Here is an 18,332-nt window from a genome sequence, read left to right on the forward strand (position 1 = left end):
TTGCATTGAGCATGGGGGAGATTATGTTGAAAAGTGATACAGCTTTGTACCACTTCTGCACAATAAATAATAAAAATATTCAAGGTTTTCATGTAACTCACCCTCGTAATATATTTTTGTCTTCCGTAGTTATAAGAATGTATTTTAATTCACTTGATAGTTCCCGGCCACAAAAATCCATTTTGTTTTCATCTGATGTGAGAGCTGTAAACTAAGATGAAACAGCAAAACCACTAAACATAAACATGGGTCACCTGGAGATTACCCCCGTCCCAACTACAACTCAGGATCTGCGCATGCGGGAATCTGACAGCTTAGGTGCAACAGAAAAATTTTTCCAGAAAGCATCTGGCTACTTACAGCTACTGGTCATACAGCAAACAGCCACACTTCAAGTAGCCAGAAGCAGGAGACGGCACTGCTCATACATGAATTCAGTTCTGCACATGACCTTGAGCCTGCTGGCAACTGCTCTAATGAACCTCGTATAGCATCTGGCTGATGCTGATACAGCTAACAATCAAACTTCATGTAGCCAGAAGTGAACGAAGGTATTGCTCACATTTGACTCAACTGCACATGCGCATAAGCTTGCTGGCAACTGCTCAAATGAATCTAAAGTAAACAGTTGTCATATTCTACTCTTCAGAAGTTGTTTGTTGTTATGAAGCATTGCAGTGTCTTCATCCTAAAGCCTTTGAGACCTTTTCCTGTTGGCAGATGCTTATGCGAGCACTGTGTTATCTTGATGTATATGGCACATTTCCTTTGCAACATACATTTTATTTTTGTTTCTTCATCTCGTTTATGCTTTATTGCTGCAGTTTATTCTGCAGTAGCACAATACAGTAATATTCTTTGTTAGAGTATCGGTTCTTACCAGTCAAAATTACAAAAATTTAAGTGAAAACTAAAACTTTGAAAAATTCCTGGAGTTCTAAAAAAATTCTTGGGTTTTCCCTGGTTTTCTCCCAGATGAAAAAAATTCCCAAAGTTTTCCCAAATATCCCAGTTCTCCTGTGGCATATATACACTGCTGGCAGTCTCTAGTCCCTTCATGCCAGGCCAGATGTGTGAATGTGTTTTCTTTGCTGAAGAAGGCTTTCGCCGAAAGCTATTAATGTGTAGCAGTCTTTTTGTTGTGCCTGTCTGCAGCTCATTGTATCATCTTTGCAGTGAAAAGCAGTCAATCCTTTCCTTAATATTGTTAACATTAATAAAGGACTGCTATATACAGGGATATTTGATTAATGCTCTGCCATGTGTGTTCTGTGACAACCATGTCTACAACACACATCCAGATGAGGAGAGGAAAAATAGAGAATGTACCCACACACCCTCCCCCCCTTCCTCCCCCCCCCCCTCCCCCTGCTCACAAACACACACAGGCTGATTAAAATGGCTACATCAGATTGAAAGAACAATGACTTTGGAATAGGAACTTACATTCCTAACAAGGAATTTGGTCCTACCCAGAGCTCTGGACTTTCAGGAACAACAAGCACAGTCAGTAAACATGTGCCTTAATTTCAGTGAAGTTAATGAACTGCTTATTCAGCAGTGTTTTACTTTATAGAAATGACAACATCCTCATTCAGTACAGGTGTAACATTTTTATCGAAAATTCTGGTACACACTACCAAGTACATCGAAAACCAGTGTCACATACGTGAAACTTTTGACATTCTCCCATAAAAAATCCTTGTGTTACTGTTGTTTTAGATGATTTAATGTGGTGATCACTTGATATAAGTTTTAAGTTTTCTTCTTCACACTCATTTTGATTTCAAAGAAAGTCACTTTTAATAACTAACAGGAGATAATGATAAAATTAACAATTAATCACTATGAGTTTCAATCAGCTGATCATCCTCAAGCCACTGTAATAACTTCCCTGTGGTGGCATCAGAAAATAAATTAAAAACCATCCTATGTCACTGCACTTTAAGCATGATGCAAGGTACCCTGTGTCACTGAATCTACCACCAACAATGCAATTCATTATTGCAATCAACAGTGAAATACACTGATAAAGTTATATAGTCTTAGTACCCCATCTGTATTCAAGTTCCATGCTCCAGTGTGGAGTGCACTGTGCATAATGATGAATCAGACTGCTTAAATGACTCTGTACACACGGCTCATAAGCTGATCAAGTCTTGGTGGTCCCCATGGGAAGAATAGATAAGAGTGCTATTTGATTCTCCAATTAATACGTCATTGTATGTAACAGCATCATCTGAAAAAAATCTTAGGATATTATTAATACTGTCTGCGAGGTCATCAATACAATATCAACAGCAAGGGTTTCAACATAGTTCCATGCAGCATACCTGAACTTATTTCTACACTTGTTGATGACTCTCCATCCAAAGTGATATGCTGTGTCTTTCATACCAAGAAATTCTCAATGCAGACACAAATTCCATTTGATATACCAATTGATCATTTTTTCAATAAAAAGTGAAAGCATAGTACTGTGTCAAATAGTTTTTGAAAATCCAGAAATGCTGCATCTCTCTAACGCTTGATCCATAGCTTTCAGGGTGATGTGAGGTTTTTGGAATTCAAGCTGGGTTGTGTGGAGAAGTCCACTCTGTTTGAAATACCTCATTACTTTTGAACTAGAAAGGGTTTTAATATTCTAAAACAAATGGATGTCAGTTATATTGGAGAGTATTTTTGTGAATCATTTATGCTACCATTCTTGCAGATGGGCGTGACCTGTGTTTTCATTCAACTATAGGGCATAGTTTTTTGTTTGAAGGATCTACAGCATACTATGATTAAAAGAGTGGCTACATTCTCAGTTAGTATTTGACAGGGATTCCACCAAGCCTGGATCCTTCTCCAATTCTAGTGATTTCAGCTATTATTTTACTCAATGCCACTGACACTTATATCTGTAACACTCATTTTTTTTTAAGTGGTGCTGTTTTAGTTTTTCTATCCTCAGTTTCAGTTCTTGAGTCATTCATGAATGTCTGGATACTAGCTTTCATGTGACTGACAACCTTTCAGTGTGACCATTGTATTTTACCTTTTATGAGAAATCTTTTGATAACATTCTTTGATGATAGTCATTGTAGATTAGGTTTCATGCACTGATTGCCCTTTTGACAGTAAAACGGTTTTGTTTGCTTTCTGTCTCTAGCCCCATCATTTGTTTTCACCAGTTGTGCAGTAGTTGCTCTTTGTTTAGAAATTTATTTACAGAGACTACATACCAAAGAGAATACCCATCACCAAGTACTGTTTCACTAGATACACGTGTATTCAGTGCTTCATCAACTATTGTTACCAATTTGAGCCACAGTTCCTCACATACTCCTTCCCAGAGGCAATTTCTCCTTGAGGTATAACACTATTGCCTCTTCATGTCATTTACTAAATATATAAATCATTTTGAAGATTTTGCTTCTGTAGCGATCCACAGTCTCTAAGTATTTAATAAAGTAATACGTTGTTCATTGTAGGCTGTATTGGGCTTCATTAAAATAATGCTGTTAGCTAATTTTTGCCATTGGCCATTATAAAGCACATTTGCTGTCATGTATTACATATCATGATATGTAATACATGACATATCGTGATATGTAATACATGACGTAGCAAATGTGCTTGATAATGGCTCACAGCTGAAATTAGCTGATATCATGATTTTAATAAAGCATAATTTTACAAAGAGAACTCTACGGCATTGGCCCCTTACCTAACTTCCTTTTATCATGAATCCTTCAACCAGTGCAATGCCCCAAGTGACTGGAAAAAAGTGTAGGTGACTCGAGTATATAAGAAGTGTGAAAGAATAGACCTGCAAAATTGCAGACTAGTTTCCGTAACTTCTGTTTGCTGCAGAATTCTTGAACGTATCCTCCGCTCAAATATAATAAACTTTCTTGAGACTGAGATGCTTATGTCCATGAATCAGCAATGTTTTAGAAAGCATTGCTCATGTGAGACTCAGCTTGCCTTTTTCTCACAGGATATACTGTGAACAATGGATGAAGGGCAACAGACAGATTCCATATTTCTAGATTTCCGGAAAGCATTTAACTTTGTGCCCCATTGCAGGCTGTTAATGAAGACATGAGTATATGGAATAAGTTCACATATATGTGAGTAGCTTGAAAACTTCTTAAATAATAGAACCCAGTAGACTGTCCTCTACGACAAGTGTTCATCAGAGACAGGCATAATGTCAGAAGTGCCCCAGGGAAGTGTGATAGGATCACTGTTGTTCTCTGAATATATAAATGATTTGGTAGCCAAGTTGGGCAGTTGTTTACTGATGATGCCATGGTGAAAGGTAAGGTGTCAAAGTTGAGTGACTGTAGGGAGATACAAGATCACTTAGACAAAATTTCCAGTTGGTATGATGGGTGGCAGCTATCCCTAAATGTGGAAAAATGTAAATTAATGTGGATGAGTAGGAAGATCAAACCTGTAATTTTAAGATACAGAATTAATAGTGTCCTGCTTGACACAATACAAGTTGTTTAAATATCTGGGCATATCACAGAAAAGTGATATGAAGTGGAATGAGCATGTAGGAACTGTGGTAGGGATGGAAAATGGTCAACTTTGGTTTACTGAGAAAATTTTAGGAAAGAGTGGTTACCTGGACTACATATAGCATACTGGTGCGATCTATTCTTGAGTACTGCTTGAGTGTCTGGGGTCTGTACCAGATTGGATTAAAGGAAGACATCAAGGCAATTCAGAAGTGGGCTGCTAGATCTGTTACTGGTAGGGTCGAACAACATATAAGCATTACGAAGATGCTTCAAGCACTCAAATGGGAATTCCTGGAGGGAAGACAATGTCCTTTTCAAGAAACACTATTGAGAAAATTTAGAGGAGAGGCATTTGAAGCTGGCTGCCGAATGATTCTTCTGCAGCAAACAAACATTGTGTGCAAGGACTTCGAAGGTAAGATACAAGAAATTAGGGCTCATATGGAGGCATATAGACAATCGTCTTGTAACGATTCATGTTGAATGTTAGTTAAGTTTCTTCTGCCTGGTCCATTGATGAATGAATGGGAATTTTTCATGCTTCACAAAATTTATTCACATTAATTGACATCTGAACTGCACACTTGTCATGTAAACAAAACAGACAGATTTCACTGATCTCTTTGACTTCCAAAAGTAACTTCAAAACTGACTTGTCGCAGCATCCCTGCATCACTTTATATAGAATTTTAACAATAGCTTCCAAAATAAAGCATTATTAATTTTGTACAATTTTGATGTTACAATTAAAATTTACAAAACGTAAAGAAACTGATGTTACAGATGAATAATGTATAAAATACAATATTAAATGACAATCTTGTATAGTAATATCTTTGGTTTTCCATAAGAAAATCATTCTGAACTTTAATTACAATAATGTCTCTCATATTATTTTAGTTACATAATTAATTACAGTTTAGGTTTGGTTACTAACATGTAATGGTAGTGCAGAGCTCATGCTTTATTGGATTAAATACATAGAATGAATCAATAAGGCCTCAAATTCTGGAAATTGGAAAACTGTGAGATGTACACTATTTGAGAGTTAATTAGAAATGCAATTAAAAGAGTATTAATTACAGAGGAAGACATAAAAATAAATAACAAATGAAAATACATCCCTTGGTAATAACTTTTAAGCTGTTTCTCAAGATAGTAATGTCTAAGGTTACTGGATTCTGTACAATACCATTTTGTTAATTAGAAGCATTGATTTTTCATGCTAACATCTCTGCAGTCTCTAGTTATTTATTGCTAAGGACTTACTACTTAAATTTCTTGATTAGTTACTTATTTTAGTTTATGTACATAATTTTATCAATGACAACAATCCACCAATAATTATGTCAATGCACGTCCTTCTAGAACATTTCACATACCTTCACAATGAATATCAAGTTTTTTTATCAAATAGGTCAGAATGATTATAGACACACATACAAGGCCTTAGGAAGCACTGAATTGTCAGATAACTACCCGGAAGCATACATAAAAAAAAAGGTGTTATCAGACATTTCATGTGAGTCCTGGGGGAGGCTTTACTGTTATACACCCAATCCCCCCAGCCGCTCTTACAAGTATTAATTTAATGAATGGCTGCTAAATACATACACACAGTCCAAAAAATAAAAAATAAAACTTCTTTTCTTAGCTGTCACTCCAGTCACTGGTTCACATTGCACATCTTAAGGAATTGGCAGCTCACAGTCATCAGTCCTTTGCACTGTTCATCTTGTGTCTGCAACCCCTCTATTTCTGGCAGTCTCTACGCTGTCACCCAATAGCACAGTCCACTCTTAGTATCACAGTTTTCTTTTTTTTTTTTTTCAGGTAAGGATCTTGGTTTCAGTTCTCTAGGTAGGAACAGGGATGAACCCATTACTCAAGGTACTCATGTAGGTTACAATTTAGGTCACATTAGATAAGAATATATCAAAAGAATTCACATATTACCCTATACTATTAGCATATTTACAAACAAAACCACACAAAATTAAGCAGATTAAAGTCAATGAACCAAAAATGAATTATATATGTGTCCTTTCTTTTTGATTAATATTTCAGTACATTCCACTATACAGTATATTTGACCCCCCAGATCTCATTAAACCCTTTATCATATCAAACAAACTCACAGACTGCTCATCATCACACCATCTTGTTATAAAAAAACTTTTCACAAAATGTCATTTGTCACAGTGCAACTTGTCATTTAGTAACACATGTACATCGTTGCCATTGTCCATTTATTCATCTCATTAGCAAATTCATAAAATCATGACCATGCCTGTAATTCTCAAAGAAGCACCCACAAATCAACTACGTGCTCTCCAGAATCTAACTACAATAATTGGTCACTCACTATTTATGAAAGTCAAATTTAGTTCACAGTTTACATTTTCAAATTATTCCTCAAATAATGTCACTCAATAGTCATATTACATACAGAAAACTTATACTACAGAGAATGGATAGTATTTTTAGTAAGAGATAATTTCATTACAGGTTTATAGATGAGTAAAAGATGTAGAATCCGAAAACAAAAAGAAGAAAAATTGAATGCTACATAGCTCGGAGACCTAGTGCTCGCCACACACTAGACACAAAGATGTGTCCTCCTGAGAGCTTTTACATCATCTTAATTTTTCTTGGTTTTTGACACTTATTCCATATGGTTTGATAAAAAATGGTTCATGAGCTTTTAGATTAAGTCTAAGTTCATAGTTGTTACTTTTTCACGTTTCTCACTAAATACATCTTTGTATTCCCTCAACAAAGTTTGTAACTGATTTGTCTGTTCTTCATCTAGACCTCCAGCTTCTTTTAGTTTGATGGCCACTAATTCAGCATACTTGTCTTCACTGCACTCTTCTTCATTGTCTTCCTCATTAACATCAAGTTTTTCATTTTCACCATTCTTGCCTGCAGAATTTCTCTTACTTGTCTTTTACACACTGTTCAATTTTCCCGGAAGTGATCTCACTGTAAGCCTGCTGACTGGTTCTACCTTCCCAGTTGGAATGCAGTTCTTCACAAATAATCTTGATGACTCTTTTTACTCTGTCACTGTCACTATAACCCTTGTAAGTATCCCATAAAGTTTCCAGCATCACATCTAAATCATAATGTCTGTCCACATATTCTGTATCTGATGATACCTTCTCAGTTTCTATAGGTACAATCTGGTTCTCATAGTCTTCACAAATACTACTGACATCATCTTCTTCACCATTAATTAAATCTTCTTTAACCTTCCTATACACCATACCATCTAATTCTTTCTCCGATTCATCATTACTAATGTCACTTTCACTATCAACCTCAGGACACATGCTATAATCTCCAATCTAGGCACTTCTACAACATCTTTACAATGATCATCAGAATTGTTGACAAGTACACCAGTACAAGTATCATCACTTAAGTGCTTAACAGTAATAGATTCTTCCTCCATTAATTTACCCAATCCATACTCATAAGGATTATTATCACAACCAACATTTTCTTTGCAAACTTCTTCACCACACTGATTATATAGACTTGAGATAGTTTCCTCCTCTAACAGAACCTCTTCAACATTCTTACAGATGCTATTACTTCTATCTTCAATACTTTCATTCATAGTTTTTCAGAATTTACTGTCAAACTGCAATTTGCTAATTTGATGTGCTCTTCTTACATTAGTTCTGTCATTTCTACTCCAATGTCTTTGATTACTCTGTCTTATGTGATTATTTTCGATGTTTCTAGGCCGGTGGTGTTTAGCCTGATTTTGGTACTTATTTCTCGTCCCAAACTGACAGGCTCCCAATGAGGCGTCTGTCAGTTAAAATTGCCTGGTCTTGATTGGTGATTATCCAATTGTCTGTTGTTATTCTCCCACAGCCCCTCCCTGTTGTCATATCTTCTGTTTCCATTCCCATTTCTATGATTCATCAATCTATTATCACTTATATTGTACCCATTATTATTATTCCGATTATCATTGTCACTCCTACCTTGATTCCTGCTCTGATTCCACACCCCAGGTGGTTGATTGCCAAATGTGCCATTACTTAACCCCTCATTTCTCTCAAAGGCTCTATCCAACTTATCCACATACCTCAAGAACTGATCTACAGTGTCATCTGGTCCATAAATCAACTCCCACTGTATTCTTTTTGGTAATCTACTTTTTAAGGCATCTGTGTGTATTACTTCATCCAAAGGTTTGTTTAAGTATACTAATTTCCTCAATTGGTTTTCACAAATAAACTTCAAGCTACCATCAGCTTCCCTATACATTCGACCATTCAAAAACTCACTCTTAATCCTAGCTTGCTCAGATTCTCACCAAAACTTATTTAAGAACTTTCTTTCAAATTCATCATATGACATGGTATAATTAACATTCTGAGTGGCCCATGAGATAGCTTCTCCATCCAAAAATCTCTTAACAAATTTAATTTTAACACTGTCTGTTATGTCGTTACTAAAATTATCTTGACAATGCTGTAAAAATCAACAGGATGCAATTTACCATCACCTGAAAAGCATTTTAAAGGTATGCCACCCCATACACAATTAATATTGCTAACAAAATTTCTTTGAGCTACACCCTCTTGTAGTTCTACAACTTTCTTACTTAAATCTACAACATTACTTTTACACAAATCTATTGTTTCATCATACCTTAGTTCTACATATTTGATTGGAAATGTCTGTAAGTTTTAGTTCAGAGTTCCTTTTGTAAGCTTCTACTTTCTCTTCTAACAGTCTCCTAATCTGAACAACTTCTACTTTAAGTTTAGAATTTTCGACTTCTACATGTTTATCTAGTTTTTCAAATCTCTCCTCATTTTTGGATAACTCTTGTGTGAAGTTAGTTTCTAATATCTCTGACCTTCCTTCTACTGCTCCTAAACGAGTATTGAGTTCACCCTGCCCTGTCTCAACAGTAATTTTTAGTGCTTCCAAACCCTCCTGGATTTCCCTTATCTGATTAGTATTTTCACTTAATTGCTGAGTCGTGTTGGCTTTGCTGACCAATATCTTGCCTAATCAGTCCCATCTGTTCCTTCACTTCTTTCATATGCTGCATTAATAACATAAACAAATCATCTCTGCCTACTCTTCCCTGTGCAGTTGGAGTACTCGTGGTGATATTTTCACTGGAACGCTCTCCACCAAGGCTTTGATCTACACTTTGTTTACTACTGGGCGAAAGTTCACTGATACTTGCTTCTAGGTCCAAAGTGTTTTCTACAGATTCACTACTAATAACTTTTTTCTCACTCATTTTTACATAGTCTTTATCAGCCATAGTATATTATAAAACTTCCCACACACATGTTTGTCACTGTTGTGACAGTGCCACGACATTTACAGTGCCGCCATGACAGTATGCGCAAATGGCGATAGAGGCGCTCCGCGACTTGGCTGAGCGCGGGAGCGCCACCTAGCTACGAACGGCGCCAGCCGCATGTCACGGCACGGCAGTCGAATAAGAGATACTGAGTTGTTATCATGTAACCAGCTATTGTTTCTAAGTGAGTGTGTTTGAATATCCACACAATTATTGGTGATTAAAGGTTATAACACTTTTTGGCGACGAGGTCGGATATTTTCACTGCGTTGTGGATTTGTGTGTTCGTGACGGGGCAGACATGGAACAGCTTATGCAACCGCTCATTGAACAACAAACACAGCTGACGGCTGCTATTCAGGCACAACAAACACAGCTGACGGCTGCAATTCAGGCATTGTCGACATCGCTTACTCATCATCTGTCTTCCTCTTCTCCGCCTCCATTCCCTCCTTATGATGAGGCCACTGAAGACTGGAAGGATTATGAGAGGCGTTTGTGGCAACACTTCTTGGCTTTCGGCATTGTCGACACTCTTATGTGCAAGTCGTTATTTCTATCTTGGATATCCCCACGGATCTATCAGCTGCTATCTCAGTTAGCCCCTCTGCGGGAACCTGCCTCTCTGTCCTTCCAAGAAATGTGTGACTTATTGTCTAACTATTACCAAAAAATCACCCACGTCGTTGCTGCCCGCGTGGCGTTCTACTGATGTTGTAAACAGCCCCATCAATCTTACCGGGCTTGGGCGGCAGAACTACACGGTCTGAGTAGGAAATGTCAGTTTGTCATGGACACTCATCATGAGTCTTATGCTGATTCAATGGTTAGGGATGCTATTCTACGGCTTGCTCCTGATAAAGAAGTTCGGCAACGTGCCCTACAACTGCCAAACCCATCGTTGTCGGAAGTTCTAAGCATCGCTCAATCCTTTGAAGTGTCTCACATTGCTGGCACACAAATAGATGCGTGGTGTGATGTAGGCGCTGTACAGTCAACTTTCGACACAGACAATTTGCCTGTTTCACAGGAGAACGAAGATGTGGTGGCGGTTCACTCATGTAAACAATGTCGTGTTGGGCCGCAACGCTCACAGCGAAAACAGCAACCACAGAAGCAGGTTCATTCCGCACTTCCTTCTTGTCCACGTTGTTTCATACAGCATGACAGGGCCGCGTGTCCAAAATGTTGGGCCACGTGTAATTCCTGTAGGAAAAAAGGCCACATTGCTTCTGTGTGTCAGTCCCCTAAAGTTCCTGTCGACGAGGACGAGGCATCAGACATGGATGTTAACTGTGTGCTTTCTCAAACAAATAAGTTGTTTGTTACTGTTCGTGTTCTGGATAAAGTCGTTCGCATGCGAGTGGACACTGGCTCTGCAGTAACTCTCATTAATTCTTGCACGTATTTGGAGTTGGGCTCCCCTCCCTTGTCTCCAGTTACGTGGAATCTGAGAACTTATAATAAACAGAACATTCCTATCATTGGCCAGTTTGATGCTTCCACTGCCTACAAGTCTGTTGTTAGGCCCCTCACGTTTTATGTGGTGGATCATGCGGGCACTGAAGACCTGTTCAGTTATGATGCTTTCCAGTTGTTTGGGTTCTCCATTGATGATGATGTGCACCTAATATCTGAGGATATTCCATATCAACAGCTGGATGGATTGTGTTCTGAATTTTCGTCCATGTTCTCTGCTGGTCTGGGTCGTGCCAAGGATTTTGAAACCCACATTACTCTTAAACTTACAGCTCGCCCTAAGTTTTTCCGGGCACGCCCTATTCCAGTGGCGTTGCGTGCACCTGTCAAGGCTGAGATAGACAGGTTAACAGCTTCAGGGATTCTCTTTCCTGTTACCTCCAGCGAATGGGCATCGCCCATCGTGGTGGTTTCTAAACGAAACGGGAGTCTGCAATTGTGTGGTGATTTTAAAGCCACTGTCAACGCTCAGAGCCTCATTGACACTTATCCTCTTCCCCGTCCTGAGGAGTTATTTACCAAGCTCGCTGGGGGCCAGTTCTTTTCCAAACTTGACTTATCATAGGCGTACCATCAGTTGCCGTTGGATGCTTCCTCCAAGGAATTTGTCGTCATCAACACTCCTTGTGGGTTGTATCAGTACCAGCAGTTACCATTTGGCGTCGCTAGCATGCCAGCCATTTTTCAGCAGTTTTTGGAACAGCTCACAGCTTCCGTTCCTGGCTGCATAAACTACCTGGATGACATTGTTGTCACGGGGGCCTCCACTCAGGAGCACCTTCGCAATTTGCGTTCCCTATTTCGGGTTTTGCATTCATCTGGGTTGAGGTGCAATCTGGACAAGTCACAGTTCTTCCAACCCTCCATTGTGTATCTTGGTTTCCACTTGTCCCTGGCCGTCTACGGTCAAAGAACTTCAGGCGTTTCTAGGCAAGATTGCTTATTATCACAAATTCATTCCATCCGCGGCAGCGGTAGCTCATCCTCTGCATCAGCTGTTACGCAAAAACATCCCTTTCTGTTGGTCCAATGAGTGTGAGCAGGCTTTTGTCTGCCTGAAGGCTCATTTGCAATCGGCGCCTTGTCTTGCCACATTCCGTCCGGGTCAGCACTTGGTTCTGGCGACTGACGCATCACAGTATGGCCTAGGGACTGTTCTTGCCCATTGGTATGAGGATGGGTTGGAACGACCCATCGCCTATGCTTCCAAAACCCTCAACGATGCGCAATGACGTTACTCTCAAATCGAAAAGGAGGCACTCGCTATCATTTATGCTCTAAAAAAGTTCAGCGTTTTTTTGTATGGTTCTAAGTGTCACCTCATCACCGACCACAAGCCGCTGGTCTCTCTGTTCAGCCCATCGGCGTTGCTTCCGGATAAGGCAGCTCACCGCCTGCAACGTTGGGCCTTATACTTGTCTCGTTTTCACTGTGAGATTCACTATCGCCCCACGGCCCAGCACGCCAACGCTGACGCATTGTCACGATTGCTGATGGGCCCCGACCCGGTTTTCGATCGTGATGAACTACTCTGTTTCCACAATGATGAGGAAGAACATCGTGCGGTCAAGGGTTTTCCATTTACAGGTTCGCAGGTTGCGTCAGCTACTGCGCGGTACCCGGTCATGCTTCAGGTGATTGGTTTTGTTCAACGGGGTTGGCCGGACAGGACCAAGGGCCGGGCATCGGATCCCATTCGCAACTACCATGCCTTGCACCTTCGTCTGTCTGTTCGTGATGCTGATGTTCTTCTGGCCACAGATGGCGCATCTCCACGGGTCGTGGTGCCAGCCTCTCTTCGCAAAGATGTTCTCAAACTGTTGCATGAAGGCCATTGTGGTATTTCTCGGACTAAGTCCCTCGCCCGCAGGCATGTTTATTGTCCCGGTATTGATTCGGATATCGCCCACATGGTTGCTGCGTGTGGTTGGTGTGCTCCACAACTGGCTGCACCTCGTACAATGCCCTCTCCGTGGCCTGATCCGGCGCAGACATGGGAACGGGTGCAAGCTGACTTTGCCGGCCCCTTCCTCGGTACTTATTGGCTACTGTTGATTGACTCCTTCTCGAAGTTTCCGTTTGTTGTCCGATGTCCGTCGCCCACCACTGCGGCGACGACGCTGGCTTTGTCCAAAATCTTCGCGCTAGAAGGTCTTCCATCCACGATCGTCACGGACAATGGCCCTCAGCTCTCTTCGCAGGCCTTCCGTGATTTTTATACTGGACAAGGGATTCATCATTTTACAGCACCACCCTTCCATCCGCTATCGAATGGGGAGGTCGAGCGCCTTGTCCACACTTTCAAAAGCCAGATGAAAAAATTCCTTAGTGATTTTTCCACAGATGATGCTCCGCTGCAATTTCTGAGTTCTTGTCACTTCACGCCTCTGGGTGATCGCAGCCCTGCTGAACTCTTGCATGGCCGCCAACCGCGCACTTTACTGCACCTGCTTCACCCTATCAGGCCTTGTGCTGTGTCCCGTAGTGCGGGAAAATACTCGGTGGGCACCGACATGTGGGCACGAAGGTATGGATCTCGCCCTAAATGGATTCCAGGGGTGGTCAAGGCTCTTCGCGGCCGCCAGATTTGTGAAATACGTACAGAATACGGCACGGTTGTTTGCCATTACGACCAGATGCACCCACGAGTGGTGGCCCCACTGGTGCCACCGCCCCTTCCTTCACCTCCACCAGCCCGAGACGCCAGTCCTGTCACTGCTGCTGATCTACCGTACATGTTGCTGCAGCCGATGTCGCTACTGCTTCCGAGTACGCCAGAACCGGCCCCAGTCGCGACGCCGCCTTCTCCCGGACCCATCTTGCTGGAGCACACCCCCAGGTCCACGACACCTATGGATGCTGCTCCGGAGTTTTCACCCATCATCTCGTCCAGGAGGCACGTTCCACGCACGAGCTTCCGTCCTGGACATTTTCGACCATACTCTCGTGTCTCTCCGCGGAATCTTCTCAGCGCCTCACAAGAGGCCGTGGATGTCTCCACACTGTCCGTGTCTCCAAGGAAGTGAGTGTTTTTTTTTTCACGGGGGGAAAAGTGTTGTGACAGTGCCATGACATTTACAGTACCGCCACGACAGTATGCGCAAATGGCGATAGAGGCACTCCGCAACTTGGCTGAGCGCAGGAGCACCACCTAGCTACGAACGGCGCCGGCCACACGTCACGGCACGGCAGTTGAATAAGAGATACTGAGTTGTTATCATGTAACCAGCTATTGTTTCTAAGTGAGTGTGTTTGAATATCCACGCAATTATTGGTGATTAAAGGTTATAACAGTCACTTTCACAAAAACACTAATTAAGAAAATAAACTGTTACTTATCAGATGGTTGACAGTGCTGTCCAAGAATTTGGTCCTTTTTTTATCCACAGCAACTCTACCCATGCAACAATATCCACAATTTCTCAAGACAATTTATGTTTGGCATTTGTCTTATGTTCCAAACTTCTATCCCAGCTCAACTCCATCATTTGTAATGATTCATTTTGAATGTTACTTAACCTAAGTTTCTTCTGCCTGGTCCATTAATGAATGAATGCGAAATTTTCATGCTTCACAAAATTTATTCACATTAATTGACATCCGAACTGCACACTTGTCATTTAAACAAAACAGACAGACTTCACTGATCTCTCTGACTTCCAAAAATATCCTCAAAACTAACCTGTCACAGCATCCCTGCATTGATTTATATAGAATTTTAACAATAGCTTCCAAAATAAAGCATTATTAATTTTGTGCAATTTTGATGTTACAATTACAATTTACAAAATGTAAAGAAACTGATGTTAAAGCCAAATAAGGTATAAAATACAATATTCAATGACAATCTTTTATAGTAATATCTTCAGTTTTCCATAAGAAAATAATGTCTCTCATATTATCTTAGTTACATAATTAATTACAGTTTGGATTTGGTCACTAATATGCAATGGTAGTACAGAGCTCGTGCTTTATCTGATTACATACATAAAATGCATAAATAAGGCCTCAAATTCTGGAAATTTGAAGACTGTGAGATGTAAACAATTGGAGAGTTAATTAGAAAAGTAATTGCAAAGGATATTAATTACAGAGGAAGACATAAAAATAAATAACAAATGAAAATCATTGCTTGGTAATAACTTTTAAACTTTTTCTCAAGATAGTGAGGTCTTCTGTTACTGGACTTTTTAGATTGCCATTTTGTTAATTAGTAGCATTGATTTTTCATGCTAACGTCTCTGCAGCCTCTAGTTATCTTTGCTAAGGACTTATTACTTAAATTTCTTGATTAGTTACTTAATTTAGTATATGTACATAATTTTATCAATGAGAACAATCCACCGATAATTATGACAACACACGTCCTTCCAGAACATTCCTCATGCCTTCACAATGAATATCAAGTTTTTTATCAAATAGGACAGAATGACATACATATAGACACACATACAAGGCCTTAGGAAGCACTGAATTATCTGATAACTATCTGGATGCATATAAAAGAAGGTGGTATTGGACATTTCATATGAGTCCTGGGGGAGGCTGTACCATTATAGTATTTTCCTTGCTCTATTTGCAAGTGGAACAGGAAATGAAATGACAAGTAGTGGTACAGGGTACTCGTTGCCATACACCATACTGTGGCTTGCGTAGTATCTATGTATTTGTAGCTGTAGTTGTAGATGTCAACCATACAGCCTACAGTGGACAATATATTCTTTTATAAATCTTTTTGTTTGTTTTTGTTGTTAATTGTACTTTGATAATCATTGATCTACAGCGGTATTGATAGTCTCTGATACCAGCCTCAATGCAGATGTCTTCAAAGATGTTAGCTCTTTTTCTTGTCATTAGATCTAATATGTTTCCATGAGCAGGCTTCCAAACATTTGTAATTTTGCTCACTAGATGTTTGGCACTCACTGTGCATGTTCTTCCATTGTGAAAGTGTCTTGTGGACATTTGTCAAATAATGTACACCATACTGCAGTAATGAACATTCAGTTTCTTCATGTTTATTTATAATCAATATTACTACCTGATGATGAGCTTTGTCACACGAAATAGTCTAAGCGAGAGCTTTCTAAACCTGTCTTCATGGTGACAGCCTTCTAATACATACAGTTTCATGAGACAGCCTTTCACTAGTAGTGTTAATGAAAGAGATTTTGTAGTAGCAAACAATATTTTAAAGAAATATTAAGAAGTGCAGCTAATTTATTTAGTATTATGCTTGCATTGGAAAGTTTTTCTCCATATATCACACACTCCAGCATAGGACATCCCCACTTTTAAGTATTCTTCATTATACAGTCTCGCTTTTGTGTTCTTACTGCTGCATGATGATGCAGAACAAACAGAGCTTTGAGACACACTATTTGATTGTTTTTCTGTGGTTGCTGATGTTTCAGACACATTGCTTGACAGATACTCTGCCTCTGGCGTTTCATAAAGTGACAGAAGTGTCTTTGTAACAATAGATTTATCCATTTCTGATGACTTCTGTTAAATATATCACCTTTAAAGAAGTAAAGGAATGACACAATTCACAAATAAGAGAGCGATTCTGACTATAGGAAAAGTGTACAACTCCCAATATTGCCAACTGAACAGCTTGTCAGACATGGACCAATAGAAAGCACCAATGTACAGTAGCATTACAGAGACACCTAGCACCATAACTGGAAGTTAGATGCACACAATAATGGAATTCAGCATACAAATCCCTCATTTAATGTGTTATCTATGGTTACACTGAATGAAGAGAAGGATATTTTGTATTATGTTGTCACAATTAGTTCATTTGTTTTAGATTTTGAATTTACTAATCTCATGGTACACTACTCAAACTCAATATTTTGGGACATGCAGTTTGGAACATCCTGGTCTAATCGCATGAACCAGATGAATGGTCGTACTTACAGACCGTATATCACACAGTTATTTGGTGGCATATAAATGAAGAGTCACTATTTGGACACAAACTGTATAGCAAAGCTCCTGAGTCACATAAAGGTACAACAAAAAGACTGTTGGAGAGTTAGCTTTCAATCAACAAGGCCTTTGTCAAAAGTACACAACATACACATGCAAACACTCACACAAATGCAGTTCGCACGCACACGGCCACTGTCAGCTAAGGCCATTCTGATCATGTGTTTGTAGGTGTGTGTGTGTGTGTGTGTGTGCGCGCGCGTGTGTGAGCTGCATTTGCATGAGTGTGTGTGTATGTGTATGTTGTCTACTTTTGACGAAGGCCTTGTTGGTCTTTTTGGTGTGCCTTTCTGTGACTCAGCATCTCCACTATATGTTGAGTAGCAACTTTCCTTTTCATTATATTGTTACATTCCATCCTGCATTTCCCATTGTTTGATTTTGAACACAAACTGAGCATTTTTAATGGATAAGTTGCAAAATAGTTAACATCTTGATAGCTGAGCACAAGTGAACTGACTAATAGCAGCACAAAGAAGTTCACATTTTTGATGACTACTGATAACTGATTTATAACAAAATGGTTCACATGGCTCTGAGCACTATGGGACTTAACTTCTAAGGTCATCAGTCCCCTACAACTTAGAACTACTTAAACCTAACTAACCTAAGGACATCACACACATCCACGCCTGAGGCAGGATTCGAACCTGCGACTGTTGCGGTCGCGTGGTTCCAGAGTGCAGTGCCTAGAACTGCTCGGCCACCCCGGCCAGCGATTTATAACACATAGTTTACATTTTGGTAAGTAACTGCAAACTGACTCAATCATTATCCTACATGACTGCATGGTACATAAGTAGTAAATAACATAAAAAGTTCTAAAAGGCTAACAAATTATATGTTCCTGTCACCAACAGATGAGTAAGGAGTCATAAATACAATTAGATTCTTAAAAAATAAAAATTCAGAGGGATTGGATGGCATGTCTCCTAAAATAATTAAGTATATTTCTAAATACTTAACAAAGGCTCTCATGTTCCTTCCATTAC

The 18,332-nt window shown here is 39.7% G+C and overlaps 1 protein-coding gene across 1 annotated transcript in view; it reads left to right on the forward strand.

Annotated features, from left to right (window-relative positions):
* Window positions 1-18,332, forward strand: part of LOC126199029 (cingulin-like) — a 310,715-nt gene that overhangs the window by 224,574 nt on the left and 67,809 nt on the right. The window lies entirely within an intron of this gene.

The sequence above is a fragment of the Schistocerca nitens genome, chromosome 1 (genome assembly GCF_023898315.1).
Source record: "Schistocerca nitens isolate TAMUIC-IGC-003100 chromosome 1, iqSchNite1.1, whole genome shotgun sequence".
Classification (NCBI taxonomy): Eukaryota; Metazoa; Arthropoda; class Insecta; order Orthoptera; family Acrididae; genus Schistocerca; species Schistocerca nitens.